The sequence below is a fragment of the Hippopotamus amphibius genome, chromosome 3 (genome assembly GCF_030028045.1).
Source record: "Hippopotamus amphibius kiboko isolate mHipAmp2 chromosome 3, mHipAmp2.hap2, whole genome shotgun sequence".
Classification (NCBI taxonomy): domain Eukaryota; kingdom Metazoa; phylum Chordata; class Mammalia; order Artiodactyla; family Hippopotamidae; genus Hippopotamus; species Hippopotamus amphibius.
In genome coordinates, this window is record NC_080188.1 from 126,532,883 (window position 1) to 126,552,051 (window position 19,169).

The 19,169-nt window shown below is 47.7% G+C and overlaps 1 non-coding gene across 1 annotated transcript; it reads right to left on the minus strand.

Annotated features, from left to right (window-relative positions):
• Positions 1–15,080: 15,080 nt before the first annotated feature.
• Positions 15,081–15,183, minus strand: LOC130850563 (U6 spliceosomal RNA). The gene has a single exon (XR_009052933.1). It is a non-coding gene; the product is annotated as a U6 spliceosomal RNA (small nuclear RNA).
• Positions 15,184–19,169: the final 3,986 nt, after the last annotated feature.

The window sequence follows — 19,169 nt, forward strand, 5'->3', positions numbered from 1 at the left end:
AAAGGCCGGCTTGTGAGTAGGCAGTGACCCTGAGCAGACCCTAGAGCTACCGGCACAAAGCAGATGTGTGTCTTCAGGGAGCAGTGGCTTGGTGAGGCGGGCGGGAGGTGTGGGTTGGCCGTAGACTTGAGCACTGACCACCGACTGCGTGTAGGGCTGAGAGGGAGGATCCTCAAGGACTCTCAGGTCTCTGTGGGTGAGGGTGTGGGGACATAAGGAGAATAGGATTAGGAAGATCTCAGGTTTGGCTGTGACGAGGTTGGGGTGCCTGTGAGGCCACTGAGGAGAGGTGTGGAGTGAGCACTTGGATGTAGGGGGCTAAACATAGGTGTGTGGATCTTGAGAGTTGGGGAGAGAGGGAAGGGCTGGGGCGGACCACCAAAGGAGACTGAAGAGCAGCCAGCCCGAGGGCCCCCCAGGAGCCACTGTGGTGCCCACCCAGGGGTATCTGGGAGGTGGGAGAGCTCAGCTGTCGAATGCCTCGGTGGCTTGGTGGTTGTTGACGAGGCAGGGAGGTGAGAAACTCAGAGGTGAGTGGAAGCGACACTCGGAACCCTGGAGTGGAGATGGGAGAGGGCAGTAGCTCAGAGGGAGGACGGAGGAACGGATTTTGGGTTTGTTTTTTAAGATGGCAGAAATGCGAGCCAAGGGGGCTGAAGGGATGGGAGGGGGCACTGATGGAGTGAGGTGGGGTTGCCTGAGGCCAACCCCAGCCTAAGAGGGAAAAGGAGTGAGTGGGTTTTGGTGGCGGATTGAGGTATTCAGTGTTTATCTGATGGCGTGTAACTTCTCGGTGAAGTAGGAGGCAGGGTGGCAGGCCTGGACGGACCCAGAGCAGCTGGAGCCTGGGGGCACATGGGCCCTGTCTGCTTGTCATCTGCTCCCGTTCTGGGTATGAGACAAGAAAGCCCCTGCTTTATTTTGGGGAACCATCTCCGCTCAGCCTGTGGTGTGTGCGCTGACCGCACTCTGTGGGGTTGAGGTGGGAGAACCACCAGCCTGGCCAATCAAACAGGCTCTGGACACCGTGAGTATGTAGGTGGGGTTGAGACCCTAGTGGGCAACACACCTGAGCCCTGGGATTTTAGGTGGGACCCTTGGGAAGGGTTTTGACCAGATCACTGGCTTCCCCCGGCACTGGTGGCAGCCGGGAGCTCTCTCAGGAGTCCAGGTGAGGATGGCGGTGGACACACTGGGGTAGCAAGCCTGGCAGAATGGAGGCTGGTGGCTTCTGGAAGCTGCTTCCTATCCCAAGAGGTGATCCTAACTGAGCACAAAGCTGGCACAGCCGCGCCAGGAGGCTCAGAGGCACTGATCTCTGATGACATCTGAACACCTGGACCCTGATGCCTGTATACTTTGGACATCCTAGTCACGTGAGCCAATAAAAAAATGTTTCCCCTTCAAAGCCAGCTGGGTTTCTGTCACTTGTAACTGAGAGAGCTCTGGCTGGCAAGAACTGTGAATGACAGGTGCTTCCCCTAGGCCCTGGAGAGGGAGTGAGGGGTTTTCTCCAGCAGCAAGTTGGGCACAGTCCCAGGGAGGGTGGGCATCTGGGGTCCATCGAGCCAAAGGCCTGTTGAGCCTTGGGAGGAGGTGGGGTAGGAGAGTAAAAGACCCTGGGAGCCCTTTGCTGAGATCTGTCCAAAAGGTGAGATTCTCTCTAGAAATATGGTGCACATGAACTTATTTGCAAATAAGAAATAGAAACACAGGTGTAGAAAACAAACTTATGGATACCAAGGGGGGAGGGTGGGTGGGATGAACTTGGAGACTGGGGTTGACATATATACACTGCTATATATTAAACAGATAACCAATGAGAACCTGCTGTAGTAACCCAGGGAACTCTACTCAGTGCTCTGTGGTAACCTAAATGGGAAGGAAATCTAAAAAACTGGGGACATGTGTATATGTATAACTGATTCACTTTGCTGTACAGCAGAAACTAACACAACATTGTAAAGCAACTATACTCCAATAAAAATTAATTTTAAAAAAAGGTGAGATTTTGCTCTGAGAAGTTGGGTGATGGTTGGGGAAGGTGAGGAGGCCAGGGTGCAGGGAGCAGCCTCCCTTCATCCCGGAAGTGCAGGTGAGCAAGGCGCCCAGCAGCTGCTGGCCTGGGCCTCTGCATTCTCAGCCCACTGGCTGAGCCTGGCAGAGTGCTTGTGAGTGGAACCTTGTAAGTCCCAGATTCAGATCCTGGCTTCTCCACTTATTAACCTTGAACAAGTTTTCAGCCTCTCTGTCTCAGTTCTCTCATCCATAAAATGGGGCCTAGTTATTACCTACGTTAGTTATACATACTAAACTATATGTACTAGTTATACCTATTAGGGTAAAAGGCTAATGTAACAAATTCAAAATGTATAGGATCAAATACAACAGAAATTTATTTCTTGCCCACATAACGTTCATAACAGGGTTTATCTGACCAGTCGGTGGTGCTTCTCCAAGAGGGACTTCCGGGCCCAGGCTCCTTCCATCTTGTGGCCCCACCATCCTCAACTCATGGCTCTTAAAGTCACCGTGGAAGGGGAAGTCTCAGAGCCCACGGAGGTTTTCCTGGGTCAGGACTGGAAGTGGCCCCATTACCTCTGTTTACCTCCCCAATGGACCTGTCACAGGCTCTCACCCGAGGGAGGCTGGGAAAAAGTGGTCTAGCCAACCTGGGTGACCAGCCAGTTTCTGCCACAGGACCTCACAGGCCATTGGGAAGGGCCTGTTCCAGCCTTTGACAAGTGTTAGGAGGGCAGTCTCCTGAGTTAGAAGGCAGGGGGCCCAGGGAGACAGTTTTCCAGGCTGGGCCTGGCCTCTGGGTCCCTCGTGGGAGTGGAGAACGATGGCTCTTCCCAGCCCTCTGGGTACCACTGGGTGTCGGGAGGGGACAGCCTGTCAGTAACCACACCTGCAGAGCTCTTCCTGGGAACCAGTTGCCATTCTCCCAATGGATGGAGAGTAAAGAATGGCTCAGCCCAGATCAGCTGTGCACCAGGGTGGAAGTCTGACCAGTGTGTGGAAGGGGGAGCCACTTCTGAGGCCAGCATGGCAGCCAGGGACTGTGACCCTCAGCTGGAGAGTACGTGCCCACCTCTCCCTGCCCAGTGGAGAGCCCCCTCCATAGCCCATTTATAAATTTATTTATTTATTTATTTTATTGGCTGTGTTGGGTCTTTTTTGCTGTGCGCGGGCTTTCTTTTTAGTTGCAGTGAGTGGGGGCTGCTCTTCGTTGTGGTGTGCGGGCTCCTCATTGCCGTGGCTTCTCTTGTTGCAGAGCACAGGCTCTAGGCACATGGGCTTCAGTAGTTGCAGCACATGGGCTCAATAGTTGTGGCTCACGGGCTCTAAAGTGCAGGCTCAATAGTTGTGGCACATGGGCTTAGTTGCTCCGCGGCATGTGGGATCTTCCTGGAGCAGGGATCGAACCTGTGTGCCCTGCATTGGCAGGTGGATTCTTAACCACTGTGCCACCTAGGAAGCCCTCCATAGCCCATTTAAGGATTCATTCAGCAAACGATTATTGAGCACCCAAGGTCATCGCCCAGCAGGGAAATGAGGTGCCACTGTCACCCACCAGGAGTGAGAAACTAAAAAGTCCGGGAATTCCCTGGTGGTCCAGTGGTTAGGATTCCACATTCTCACTGCCGAGGGTCCCAGTTCAATCCCTGGTTAGGGAGCAAGCTGTGCAACTGGCCAAAAGTAAATAAATAAATAACTCCGTTATTTAATAGATAAATAAATAAATAAATAAATAATGTGATATCACCAATGCTAGGGTGGAAGTGGCGACACCAGAACTCATACTGCTGGGGGGAAAGGCAGTGGGCGCAATCACCTTAGAAAACGGTTTGGGAGATTCTCATCGAATCTATCAACATACACTTCCGTGTGACACGGCGATGCCACTCCTAGGCAAACGGCCACCAAAAGACACGTACAAGGACTTCCCTGGGGGTGCAGTGGTTGGGACTCTGCTTGCCAATGCAGGGGACACAGGTTTGAGCCCTGGTCTGGGAAGATTCCACATGCCTCGGAGCAACTAAGCCCATGCGCCACAGCTACTGAAGCTCACGCGCCTCGAGCCTGTGCTCCACAATAGGAGAAGCCACCGCAATGAGAAGCCTGCACACCGCAACGAAGAGTAGCCCCCACTCACCACAACTAGGGAAAGCCCACCCAGCAAGGAAGACCCAACACAGCCAGGAAAAAGAAAATAGCATAATAAAGGAATGGAGTGTCCGGGGCAGGACGGGTGGGCCCAGCCATTCTATGCAGTGTTCAGGGGAGACTCTGATGAGGTGAGATTTCAGTAGAAAATCCTTTAAGCAAGGAGTGTGCAGGCCATAGGCTGTCTGTGGGGAGAGGGCAGGGGGCAGTGAGGGCAAAGGCCAGGATTGAGATTTGATCCCATCAGCTTTCCCTGTGGTCTCCCCCAGCTCCCACTTCCTCATCCACCACCCAGGGGCCCAACTCAGGAGTCACCAGCCCTGCACTCGGCCCGCCTTGGCCGAGGGCTGTCCTTCTGGCATTGGCAGCCCCTCAGGGTCCCAGAAGCTTCGCAGAGGGAGAGAAAGTAGTGATGTGGGCTCCTCCCCCACACCTGCCGCTGGCTCTGCAGCTGCTGGACCAGGAGGCCCCTGGGGCTGGAGGAGGAGGTGAGGGGGAGGCAGAGATAAGGGGTGGGAGTGACCTCACCCACCATCCACTGGCCTGGAGGACTGATCTGCAGCGCTATGTGACCTGTGTGACTTCACCTCTTCACCTCTCCAGCCTTCGCCTTTCCTGTCCATCAAATGGGGCTATCGATACCGCCCCTCAGGGTTGCCGGGAGACTGAATGTGTTGCAGCAGCTCATGGCCCTGCGCTTGTTGCATCTGAGTCCACTCTCTTGGAGAGGTGTCCTCATCACCTCCCATGTTACAGAGGAGGAGACTGAGCTCAGGAAGTGAGATGAGTGGCCTGAGTTTGCTCATTGGCACAGAGACGGACAGGGGCTTGTACACAGGCCTATGTACGGGTCCAGAGTGTGGGGAGGTAGAGTTCATAACTTCCCCCAACCTGAGTTCCCCCCATCCATTCTGGGGTGTGGTAAGCTTGTCTCCAGGACATGGATGGGACCAAGTTCCCTCTCTTCTAGGCTATAGGCACTGCAGCAGGGGAATTGCATCTGTGACCCAGGTGCTCCACTGGGGACCTGGTCCCTTCTCTCCTTGGGCAGAGTGTTTGGTGAGAGTGTCAGGTGGCTCTGGACTCTCTCAGGGGGCTCCTTGCAGCTGGGGAGTGAGTGGGGTAGGACCTGGGTGACACTCACCTCCCATCACCAGAGTGAGCTATCTTTATTCTGAAATCATGTCCTTCCTATTTTGTGTGCTTTATAAGGGTTCAAATGTCATTTTTAGAAATGGAATAAGGGTTAGGATTTCTGCACCCACCCCAGTAATCAGAAGACTACAGAGGAAAACACAAGATCTCACATCAGATTGGCAAGAATAGAAAGTTAGATAAGGGAATTCCCTGGCGGTCCAGTCGTTAGGACTCCACGCTTTCAGTGCCGGGGCCAATCCCTGGTTGGGGAACTAAGATCCTGCAAGCACCAAAAAGAAAAAAGAAAGAAAGAAAGAAAAAGAAAAAGAAAAAAAGAAAGATAAAGCTGATGGCCGGTGGGAAGGTGGGTACCGGAAGTCTGGTGCTGCTGGATGGAGTGTACACTAGTGGACATGTTTGAAAGGGCAGTTTGGCAGCTGAGTGACCTCCAGCCGTTCCACTTGCTAAAACCTCTCACAAAGAAAACGAGATGTGCTAGGCATGGTTAGAGGTGGTGAAGAGTCAGAGGCTGCCAAGTTGTCTGTCAGTGGGGTGCTGCATGGCAGGTACCAATGTGGACAAAGCTTTAATGCTTTCTGTTTTTCAGAAAAACAGAAACATGCAGAACAAGATCTACAGCACAGCAGCGTTTATGAAAAGTCAAAACACAGACAAGGGCAACAATGCTGTATATTTCTGCCACTTGCGCTGTGACCTTGGGTCTGTGACTTAAGCTCTCTGTGCTTCAGTTTCCTCATCTGTAAAGTGAGGACAATAACAGCGCCTCCTTGAGGGATGCATGGTGATTAAATGTGACATGACACGTAAAGTGCTTAGCACAGTGCCTAGCGCACAGGAAGCACTCAATAAATATGCCTGTAACTGACATGTATGGAAATTAACGCCTGGAAAGCAGATTGGAGGGACGTGCATTAGACACACAAGAGTGGGGTGCTAAGGGGAGCAGGAGTGGGATTGGGGATGGCTAAAGGGGAAAGTCCGTTTAATTTAATTTATTTATTTTGGCCGCACCTCTTGGCTTGCGGGATCTTAGTTCCCCGACCAGGGATCAAACCTGTAGCCCATGCAGTAGAAGTTCGGAGTCCTAACCGCTGCACCACTAGGGAACTCCTGGAGGAAAATCCATTTTAAAGGGAGGCTTTTCAGGACCCTGGTGATGCCTGAAATGCTCAAACCAAGGAGACAGACAGCTAAGTCTAGGCACCCCACGTTTAAAGCAAAACCAAAAAATATTGTCAATTGTCGTCTTCAGAATGGGCCAGACCAATTGCTCCCCCTAACAGTGTCCTATAAGGACACGAAAATAGTGGCCCTGCAGTAATCTTGGGGTCATAGGTGTTTCCTTCCTTCACTGACTCAACAAACAATGTCTGAGCACCTACTCTGCCTGGTGGTGCTGCTCTGGGCTCTGGAAAAGAAAAAGGACAACTTGCTCTGATGCACAAATGACGAAACAGCCAATTGTGGGGGGGGCGGGGTGCTGAGGGGTGGGAGGGTGTAAGTGCTATGAAGGAAAAGCAAGCGGGGAGAGGGGAGAGGGACAAGGCAGCAGTGTGTCCGCTGTCCTGGGAACTCGAAGGAGGCCAGTGTGTGGAAGTTGGGGTGGGCCAAGTAGGTGTGTGGGGACCCTGGCCATTTGAGTCCCCCCCACCCACCCCGTTCCTAGTTCCCGTGAGGGGCGGGGGTGCTGCCCTTGTTTCCAGCCACCAATTCTCTCTCACCCCTGCCCTGTGCCCGGGGTTGGTTTCACTTTCCCCTTCCCCTAAATTCTCTGAGTTTTGTTTCTGCCTGTGGGTTCCCCATCCCCGCCCACCACCTCTATCTGGAGTCACATCTGAAGTCACAGGGAAGCCAATCAGTTTCAGGGTGGGGGGCTGAGGATGAGGGAGGGGCGGGGGCCTCCATTCCTCCTCCAAAGGCCCCACTTCATCACTTACCTGGTCCCATCTTCCCCCTGGGGATCCACCTCCCTATTATCCTCCAAGGAGTAGAGCTCCGCCCCCCCGCCCCCCCCCCCCCCCCCCCCAGCAACCAAAGAGTCTGGGCTGTGGGCTGATACTCCTTGTGGGTATTTTGGTTCTAGCACCACCCCTTACCAGCTTTGTGGCTTTGAGTAGATAATGTATCTGGGCCTGGGCCTCAGTTTCCTTATTATAAAATGGGCATCCTAATCGGGTTGTTTACAGAGATATTTATAGAGATATGTTGACCACCTACTTCGTGCCAGGCTGTTCCAAGTGCTGGCCTTAGGCTGTGAACAAACCCAGTTCCTGGCCCCCATGTACCTGACCTTCAATGAGAGCAGGGGTCTCACTTCTGACAGTGTATTGGAATTACTGGGGAGCATGGAAGGTGACTGACGCCCAGGGTCCATCTCCAGAGACTGTGATCTAACTAGATGGGAGGCCCTGGCCTGGTTTGTTTTAAAGTCTCCCCAGGTGGTTCCAATGTACCGTCAGGGCTGAGAACCACTGGACTGGACTAATAGAAGTCATTAAACCGTGGGGAGCAGTGCCTTCCTCCTAAACCTTCAGGAAATAATGCTATTCTGTCTCCCGTGCCATTGTCATCTCTCACCTGAATTATCCCAACACACTCCTCACTGGCTGCCCTGCCTCCAGGTCCCCACTGCTGAGTCCTCCACTGTGGAGCCAGGTCCATCTTTGTAAACTCAAATTTAATCAGATTTAATATTGCAGCCGCTCCTGCCTCTGTGAGTTGGAATGCCATTGCCCTCATGACAGGAAAACTCATCTCCCCGAAAAAAGAGTCTATTGCCAAATCCAACTTACCCCCTCCCCGAGTGTGAGAATTAACTGCTTGTATGCCCACCCCCAACGCCCTGTTCTGACTGGATGCCTTTGCACACGTGGGCTCTCCCAGTCCTCTTAGTCCTCAGTACTACACAACCTTTTTTTTTTTTTTTTTTTTTTAAATTTATATATTGGCTGCATTGGGTCTTCGTTCCTGCACGTGGGCTTTCTCTAGTTGCAGTGAGTAGGGGCTACTCTTTATTGAGGTGCGAGGGCTTCTCATTGTGGTGGCTTCTCCTGTTGCAGAGCACAGGATCTAGGCACATGGGCTTCAGTAGTTGTGGCGCACGGGCTTAGTTGCTCTGTGGAATGTGGGATCTTCCCGGACCAGGGCTCAAACCTGTGTCCCCTGCATTGGCAGGTGGATTCTTAACCACTGTGCTGCCAGGAAAGTCCCTACACAGCCCTTAAAACTGAGCTCAAATGTCACCTCTTCCAAGAGACCTGGCTGAAAGCCACCTTTCCTTTTGATCGTGGGTTAGTGTTTACATGATTTATCCTTTTCCATCCTTTTACATTTAAATCAATTTGTGTTTTTACATTTAGAGTGCGTTTTTTTGTAGGCAGGATATGATTGTATCTTGCTTTTGGAATGCAATCTGATCATCTCTTTCTTTTAATTGAAATGTTTACAGCATTTACATTTTTTTATTGTTGTGTCAAAAGACTTGTAAAGTTTACCATTGTAACCAGTTTATTTATTTATTTATTTATTTGGCCAAGCTGCGAGGCTTGCAGGATCCTAGCTCCCCGGCCAGGGATAGAACCCAGGCCCACAGCAGTGAAAGCACAGAGTCCTGACCACTGGACCACCAGGGCAATTCCCTTTAACCAGTTTTAAGTGAACAGTTCAGTGGCATTAAGTACTGCTATACTGTGCAACCATCACCACTCTCCATCTCCAGAATTTTTTTCATCATTCCAGACTAAAACTGTATTCTCATTGAACACCATCTCCCCATTCCCCACTTCCCACAGTCCCTGGTAACCATTGTTCTACTTCCTGTCTCTATGTCCTTGACTATTCTAGGCATCTTATGTAAGTGGAATCATGCAATATTTATCCTTATGTGTCTGGCTTATTTCACTTAGAATAAAGTCTTCAAGGTTCATCCGTGTTGTAGCGTGTGTTAGAATTTCAGTTCTTTTTAAGGTTGAATAATAGTCTATGAATGTATATACCATATTTTGTTTATCCATTCATCCATCCATGGACGTTTGGGTTGTTTCCGACTTTTGACCACAGTGAAAAATGCTGCTATGAACATGGATGTACAAATATCTATTCCAGTCCCTGCTTTCAATTATTTGGGGGTATACATGCAGAAGTGGAATTGCTGAATACGGTAATTTACTTTTTTTGAGGAACCACCCTACTGTCTTTTCACAGCAGCTGTATCATTTTACATTCCCACAAGTGATACACAAGGGTGCTGATTTCTCAAAATCTTCACTGACACTTGCCATCTTTTGTTTTTGTTTTTTGCATTTTTCTGATTGCTAATGATATTGACCACTTTTTTCATGTGCTTATTGACTATTTGTATATGTATATTCTTTGGAGAAATGTCAATTCAAATCCTTTTTCCATTTTTAAATTGGGTTATTTGGGTTTTTATTGTTGAACTGTAAAAGAGTTCTTTATATATTTTGGGTACAAGTCTTTTACCAGATATTTGCAAATATTTTCTCCCATTTTGTAGGTTGTCTTTTCACTTTCTCGATGGTATCCTTTTGAAGCACAAAAGTTTTTGTTGTTTTTTTAAAATATATTTTATTGAAGTATAGTTGATTTACAGTGTTTGTTAATTTCTGCTGTACAGCAAGGTGATTCAGTTATACATATATATATTCTTTTTCATATCTTTCCCATTATAGTTTATCACAAGATATTGAATATAGTTCCCTGTGAAGCAGGAAAGTTTTAAATTTTGACGAAATCTATTTTTTAATTGATCTTTTAGATTTTTTATTATTTCTTTGGACAAGCCACGTGACTTGCAGGATATTAGTTCCTCGACCAAGGATTGAACTCAGGCCCCAGGGCAGTGAAAGCACCAAGTCCTAACCACTGGACTGCCAGGGAATTCCCAGATGAAATCTAATTTATATATATTTTTTCTTTTGTTACTTGTGCTTTTAGTATCATATTTAATAAGCCATTGACTAGCCACAAATGAGGAGCCTGCATGCCGCAACTAAGGAAGTTGTGAGCCACAACTAAGACCCAGCACAACCAAATAAAAAACAAAAAACAAAAACAGAAATGGAGACTCAAGAGAGCAAGAACATAAAAATGTAAATACGCAGGCTTATTATTAAATAAAGCCCATAAAGTGCTCTATTAACTGAACATCAAATTTGGCTCTGAGCTTTCTGGCAGCAAAAGCAAAAAGGGAGATGTAGTAACTTACCTACTCCCCCCCACTACCCCCCACCCCCACCCCAGAGATAAGAGAACCTACCTGTTCCTTAGGCGAAAGAAAATTTTTTCTAGTCTTTAGCCCCAAAGGAAAAGTTTCAGATGGGGTTCTGTAAGCAGGTACTGAGGTCAACCCCTGCCACATTCCAACAGTCAAAGTCTGTAATGAGCCTTTTATGTCTGGTCCTTGGAGTATGGGCCTAGGGAACAAGTGAGGTGGCCAAATTTAGTTGTTAACTCATTCAGCCTTGCCTTGACCTCTCAGTGGCTCTTGTCGCAGTTGGTCACTCCCTCCTTTTTGAAACACTTTCTTCACTTGGCTGGGAGCCCTCGCTCTCTGTGTTCACTTCCTCCCCACTGGCCTCTCTTGTCTGGTGTCCATGGCCTTGTCTCTCTGTCCACCCCTGACCAATAAATGGTGGCAGGTCCAGGCTCAGTCTCTAGACCTCTCCTCTTCTTTTCTCTCTCTGTCTCTCTGGCCCAAGTCCTCTGGTCCCACCCTGGCCTCCCAGTCTAATCTCTACACAGCAGCCAGAGGGAGCTTTTAAAAACCTAAATCAGGGACCCTACCCACCTGTGAATGGCTGCAGAAAAGAAGAAATTAACACATCCCCTCCCTGATGCTGGCCAAGCCAGGCAAAGCTAATAGCCTTTTTACTTTATTTCCTCACCTCTTCCCCTTCTCTGTTCTATAAAAGAAACTGGCATCCAGACCCTGATAAGATGGATTTGGAGGACACTAGCCTGCCATCTTCTCAGTCTGCCAGCTTTCTGAATAAAGCTGCTATTTCTTGCCTCAAAACAAACAAACAAACAACCCCCTAAATCAGAGACTTCCCTGGTGGTCCAGTGGTTAAGACTTTGCCTTCCAATGCAGGGAGTGCAGGTTCGATCGCTGTTGGGAGAGCTAAGATCCCACATGCCTAGTGGCCCAAAACAAACAAAGAACCCCACAAAACAGAAGCAATATTGAAACAAATTCAATAAAGACTTTTTAAAAAAATGGTGCACACCAAAAAAAAAAAAACTTAAGAAATGAAAACAAAAAAACCCTAAATCAGCTCTCATCACCTCTCCCCTTCAAAATCTTCTACCGTGATGGCTACTGTGACCACACAAGTTGCGTGGGATATAATGCAAGATAATTTGTCTCCCAGTGTCCGTCTAAAATTCCGAAGGAAACTTGTCTCCCTGCCCTCAAATGAAGTCGTGACTTTCTGTGCCATGTTTCCTCACAGTGCTGGCCAGTTCCCACCGCGGCTCCGCGGCCTTTCTGAAAGTCTCCTGCACCCCTGACCCACTGGGCTGCCAAGACCTCAGGGAGCCCATCTCAAGCTCTCCAGGCGGCTTCCTTGAAGCACTTCTCCCCAGATTCGGGATTAGAAGGCAGCCCCCAGCCCTAGTCCCTGAAGGGAGGGTTGGGACTTCCTTTCTAAATCAATCTCATCACAAAATTCCCCTTCCAGAATCCACCCTCCATCCCTTTATAATCTTGAAGTAGACCAGCGGTTTCATGTGGCAAAGTATGTTCTTCTAATATCCTCTCACACTTTCCATCATGCTTAGGACAAATCCCAAGACTTTCCCACGGCCACTGGGCTCCACGTGATCTGAACTTTGAGCCCCCACAGAAGTTTAAAATGCCAAAATATCAAAGAATATTACAGAAACTGACACAACCGTGTAAAGCAACTGTACTCCAATAAAAAAAAAAAGAATATTACAAATAACTGTATGTCAGTAAAAACATACTTAAAGTGAAGGCCACTTCAGAAAAGTGTGAAACGCCAAAATTGGTACAAAAATATCAAAAACTTCAATAGATCAATAACCAGAAAAAAAAATCAAAAACAAACAAAAAAAAGTAAAGCAAATTATAATTTAAGACTCTGATGCAAAAGACTCCCAATGGAGTCCACCAGACTTTCAAGGAACAGACAGTCCTTATCTCATGCCAGTTTTTCCAGAAAACAGAGAATGAGAAGAGGCTGCCCACTTCCTCATATGACTCCCAAGCCAGATAAGGACAGTATCAGAAAAGGAAAAGTGTAGGGACTTCCCTGGTGGCACAGTGGTAAAGAATCTGCCTGCCCATGCAGGGGACATGGGTTAGAGTCCTGGTCCAGGAAGATCCCACATGCCACGGAGCAACTAAGCCCATGCGCCACAACTACTGAGCCTGCGCTCTAGAGCCTGTGAGCCACAACTATTGAACCTGTGTGCCACAGCTATGGAAGCCTGCATGCACCTAGAGCCTGTGCTCCGAAATAGAAGAAGCCACCGCACCACAATGAAGAGTAGCCCCAGCTCGCCACAACTAGAGAAAACTGTGCAGCAACGAAGACCCAATGCAGTCAATAAATTAGTTAATTAATTAATTAATTTTTAAAAAGGAAAAGGAAAAGTATAGAGCATTTCACTCTGAACACAGATGCTAAATTATGATCTAATATAATAAAATATAGGAGAATGCCCCACCTGGAGTAGGGAAAGGACTTCTTAAGACATCCAAAATGCAGACCCTCATTCAAAACATTTAAGGGTCTGACTACATCAAAATTAAGGATTTCTGTTCCACAAAGGCCCTGGGAGATCATGTTGACAGACAGCTGGTTGCAGTCTAGTGAATGAAGGACTCCTGTAAGTTAATAAAGAAAAGCCAAGAAACACAATAGAGAAATGGCCATGAACAGAAACAAGCAGCTCAAATATATGCAGTTCACTGTATGTCAATTATATCTCAATAAAATTCTTTTTAAAAGGAAAAAGACAAAAACAAGACAAACCAAAAAAAAGAAACAAGCAGCTCACAGAACTGGCCCGAAGGCAAAAAATTAATGAAGATGGAGTCAGAGAAGTAATCAGCACAATTCAGTTAAAATTACGAGATACCATTTTTTAAAATTTAGTTTTTACATTTTTTTGTTCTCTCTCTATATATTTGGGGCCAGGGGGCTGTGCTGAGCAGCTTGCAGCATCTAGTTCCCTAACCAGGGATCAAACCCATGCCCCCTGCATTGAGAGCACAGTCTTAACCACTGGACCACCTGGGAAGTCCCTAAAATTAATTTTTTTATTGAAGTATAGTTGATTTACAATGTTGTGTTAATTTCTGCTGTACAGCAAAGTGACACAATTATACACATATATACATTCTTTTTAAAAAATATTTACTTATTTATTTGGCTGCATTGGGTCTTAGTTGCGGTGCTCAGGATCTTCGTTGCAGTGCAAGGGCTCTCTAGTTGTGGCGCGTGGGCTTAGTTGCTCCGCGGCATATGGAATCTTAGTTCTCCCACCAGAGATCGAACCCACATCCCCTGCATTGGAAGGTGGATTCTTAACCACTAGACCACCAGGGAAGTCCCACATATGCATTCTTTTTTATATTCTTTTCCAGTATGGTGTATCTCAGGGAGATACCCTTTTGTAACCATCAGGTAAGTAAAACTTCATAAGGTGAATACTGATGTTTGGTGAGGATGTGGGCTGACAGAACCCCTTATCACTTTCGCAGGCATATAAACTGGTACAGCTTCTATCTCAAGCAATCTAAAAAGAGATATACATTTGTTTCAAGATCCCGTACTCTCAATCCTTGGTAAATAAGCCCCAGAAATTCTTATGCAGATGCACAAAGAGTTATATACAAGGGCGCTGACTGCAGTGTCCTGTGTGGAAATAGGAGTTGGGGGCAATCTTGGCATCCAAGCTCAGGAGAATGGAATAGTAAAGTGTAATGGAGGCAAACTACAGAATATTAGGCAACAGTCAGAATTAGCAGATAGCTTCTTAAAACGTAGCATTCAGGGACATCCCTGGCAGCACACTCTTCACTTCCAATGCAGGGGGCCCAGGCTCGATCCCTTGTTAGGGAACTAGATCCTACATGCATGCTGCAACTAAGAGTTTGCATGCCACAGCTAAAGAGTCTGCATGCTGCAACTAAGGAGCTGACATGCTGCAACTAAGGAGCCCGTGAGCCAAGACTAAGCAGCCCACTTGCTGCAACTAAGACCCTGCACGACCAAGTAAATAATAAAAAATTAACTAAAAATATAGATCTTTCACCCGTTTAAAAAAAAAAAAGTACCGCTCAGAGAGAACAGTAAGGACCAAAAATGAGATTGATAGCATAATACTGTTTATATGAACTAAAACCACCAATGGATAAACATGATATTCGATATTTCACAGATCCATTCATATTTAAGTGGGATGAGACTGAAGATCAAAGATAAAGGAGAAAAAAAGCTAAACCAAAACAAGAGATTGGTCTTGTACCAACTGATGATTCTCATACACTGTGAAACAAGGAACCCAATCAACTCAGCGCCCCACACCCAAGGACCAGAAGAGAAATGTCCAAAGGACACAAACAGGCAATTCACAGAGGAAGCACAAATGGCCCCTAATGATAGGAAAATATACTAATCTCACAAATAAGGAAGGGAATGCAAGTTTTAGCAATAATGAGGTCATATTTTTTCATCTATCAGATTAACAAAGATTTTTTTTTTAATATGGAATGCTTCACAAATTTGCATGTCATCCTTGTACAGGGGCCATGCTAATCTTCTCTGTGTCGTTCCACTTTTAGTATAAGTGCTGCACAAGAAAGATTTCTTTAAATTATAATATGTTTTGCTGGTGAGGGTGTAAACACTGTTGACTAAAATCTATATTGGGCTTCCCTGGTGGAGAAATGGTTAAGAATTCACCTGCCAATGCAGGGGACATGGGTTCGATCCCCGGCCTGGGAAGATCCCACATGCTGCGGAACAACTAATCCCATGCGCCACAACTACTGAGCCCATGTGCCACAACTATTGAAGCCCAAGCACCTAGGTCCCATGCTCTGCAACAAGAAAAGCCACCACAATGAGAAGCCCACGCACCACAATGAAGAGTAGCATCTGCCCTCTGCAACTACAGAAAACCTGCGTGCAGCAGCAAAGGCCCAATGCAGCCAATAAATAAATAAGTAAAATAATTTTTTAAAAAGAAATCATATTGAGTGAGCATTTGGGGGCAGTGATTAAGCATTATCAAAATTAAATTTCTTGCAACCAGCAAGTTTGCTTAAAGGAACTTATCTTGCAGAAATACCCTACGTGCGAAGGTACATCTCAGAGGATGTCACTGTTGCAATGTCTGTACCAGGGGAGCTAGCAGAAGCTGTGTAAGTGTTTGACAGGAGGAGATGAGTTTATTACGTTATGTTAGACATACTGTGATACCTGGTGTGAGGGCTGAGGTGGCTCTGTGTGGATTGACATGGAAACATAATGTACTACTAAGCAAAAAAGTATGATGCCACTTTTGTTGAGAAATTACACACGCACATACAAAAATCACAAGATATTAAAAAGGTCCACCGTTTCAGGTCTCAGTTTTGGCATTGATGGCCAAGCATCAGTCAACAGTTCAAGGGCTCCCGTGTTCTGAAGCAGGTGCCAGTGGTGGAACTTGCAGGTAGATGGGGCAGATGGATCACAAAGGACCTAGTAGGCTATGGTAAGGACTTTGGCTTTTACTCTTCAAGAGATGAGATCCCGGGAATTCCTTGGTGGTCCAGTGGTTAGGAGTCAGTGCTTCCACTGCAGGGAGCCCGGGTTTGATCCCTGGTTGAACTAAGATCCTGCAAGGCTGGTGGCGCAGCCAAAAAAGAAAAAGAGAGAGAGAGAGAGAGAGAGATGGGATTCGTTGGAGGGTTTTAAACAAAGGCATGACAGTCTCTGGTCTTAACAGAATCACTCTGGCTGCTACGTAGAGAATAGACTCGGGGCAAGAGCAGAACCTGGGTGCAGGGCTACTGCAGTCATCCAAATGAGAGGCGGTGGGGCTTGGGGGAGCATACTAATCGTGGTGGAGGGGAGAAGTGGCTGGATTCTGCATGTATTCTGAAGGTGGTGGCAGCAGGGTTTGCTCCTGCTTGGGGTGTGGAGTATGAGGGAAAGAGAGGAGTCCAGGATAATGCCAGAATTTCGGCCTGAGCAGCAGGAAGCATGGATGTGGCCTTGACTGAGATGGGGCAGACAGAAAGTCTGATTTTCAACATGTCAAATTAATTTTATTTTTAAATTTTTAAATTTATTTTTATTTTTTTATTTTTGGCTCTGTTGGGTCTTTGTTGCTATGTGTGGGCTTTCTCTAGTTGTGATGAGTGGGGGGCTACTCTTCATTGCAGTGTGAGGACTTCTCAGTGCGGTGGCTTCTCCTTTTGTGGAACGTGGGCTCTAGGCTTCAGTAGTTGCAGCGTGTGGGCTCAGTAGTTGTGGTGTACAGGCTTAGTTGCTCCACAGCAACTTCCCAGACCAGGGATCGAACCTGTGTTCCCTGCATTGGCAGGCGGATTCTTAACCACTGCGCCTCGACTTCCCCAGTGGTGTAGTGGTTAAGAATCCACCCGCCAATGCAGGGGACACGGGTTTGACCCCTGGCCTGGGAAGATTCCACATGCCGTGGAGCAACTAAGCCTGTGTGCCACAACTACTGAGCCCACATGCCGCAACTATTGAAGCCCACACACCCAGAGCCTGTGCTCCACAACAGAAGTCTGCACACCACAACAAAGAGTAGCCCCCGCTCGTTGTAACTAAAGAAAAGCCTTTGTGCATCAACAAAGACCCAACGCAGCCAATAAATAAATGAATGAATGAATAAATAAATAAATTTAAACACTGTACCACACGGGACGTCCCTAACATGTCAAATTAATTAATATGCTTATTCATCATCCAAGTGGAGCTGTCGAACGGGCCATTGAAAGTGAGTCTGAACTTTGTGGAAGGGTCAGGGCTGAGACACATAAACTTGGGCAGAGCTGGAAGGTGACAGATGGCTTTTAAGGCTATCAGACTGGAGGAGCTCACTTGAGGAGTGGCTGGAAAGGTCTGTATGCACCTCGTGCATATACTGATCTGAGAAATCCAGACCCGCCCTCTGCCAAGGAAGGAAGTAGCCCACAGTTTGTCCAAGAAATCAGTTGAGTTGGGGTCTGCAGGGGACTTGCTCTCTGACAGCGGAGCAGCCCACACACGTGCTTTCCATCTGGGGTCCCACGGGTGACATTCAGCAAAGGAGGTAGATGGGCTGGGCTGACAGCCCACCGGAAAGAGCAGAGTTGACCTATTTTGAATGTAAAAGATCTGCACCTGGAACATTATTTAGGTTATTTAGTGAAATGTGCTCATTGCAGAGATGCTACTGGAATGGAGTGTGCAAGCAGACAGGGGTCCACAGCTACGGAGCTCTGAGAAAAATCTACCCAGAGGGCATATGCTGGGATTTACTTCCATGAGCAGTCTCACCGGGCTGCACTGTTGGCTGATTAACAACAACTCTTTTTTTTTTTAAATAAATTTATTTATTTATTCATTTATTTATTTATTGGCTGTGTTGGGTCTTCGTTGCGTGGGCTTCGTTGTGTGCGGGCTTTCTCTAGTTGCGGTGAGCGGGACCTACTCTTCGTTGCGGTGCACAGGCTTTTCATTGCGGTGCCTTCTCTTGTTGCGGAGCACGGGCTCTAGGTGCGTGTGGGCTTCAGTAGTTGTGGCACATTGGCTCAATAGCTGTGGCTCGCGGGCTCTAGAGTGCTGGCTCAGTAGTTGTGGCACATGGGCTTAGTTGCTCCGCGGCATGTGGAATCTTAAGGGCTCGAATCCGTGTCCCCTGCATTGGCAGGTGGATTCTTAACCACTGCGCCACCAGGGAACCCCGATTAATAACAACTCTTACATGGCAGTTGTGACAAGCTGTGGAATGTTCCGTGCCTGTGTGTATATGTTAACTGATTTAATCCTTACCAGAGCCCTAGAAGATAGACACTATTATAACCAGCCCCATGCTGCCTGTGAGGAAACAGAGGCACTGAGACATTACATGGCACCTGGAGGAGCTGGGATCTGAATCCAAGTGTTTCCTTTGTGTGTTTTTTTGTTTGTTTGTTTGTTTGTTTTTTGCCACGCCCTGTGGCATGCGGGATCTTAGTTCCCTGACCAGAGATCGAACCCGTGCCCCCTCCAGTGGAAGTGCAGAGTCCTAACCACTGGACCACCAGGGAAGTCCCTTTCCTCTTTGATCTTAACCACATGCTCTGCTGCCTCTCAATAGCCATCAGTTATTATTAGCAGTTTTAACCAACATTTACCGAGTGTGTAACTTTCGTGATTTCGTTGAAACCTTGCAACAGACCTATAGGATGAGACTGTGTTTCCAGTTTGGCAGAGGGGATAAGGGACTTGCTCAAGGTCACAGAGCCGGTGAGAGGCCAAGCCAGGCTACACCATCTCCAGGGCCTCAGCTCGGCACCATGTCCCTATGCTGGCCATAATGCTCAGCTCCGCGCATCCCATGGGACATTTTGGCGATGCTTAGTAGTTTGGAATAAGATTTTCATGCTCTCTCTCAAAGCCTCCTCTGGGCTCTGGTTTGCCTGCTGCCTTGTTCCTGGACGTAGGGTTCAACTTCCTGGCCTTTCCCACCCTGTCAGGGCCTGGGAGGGTAAGTGGTTTGAACAAGATCTTCTTGTGAGAGTTCAGTTTGCCCCCTGTGTGGCCTCAGCAGGGGGCTAGGGGGCAGCCAGAAGGCAGGCGGAGGGAGAG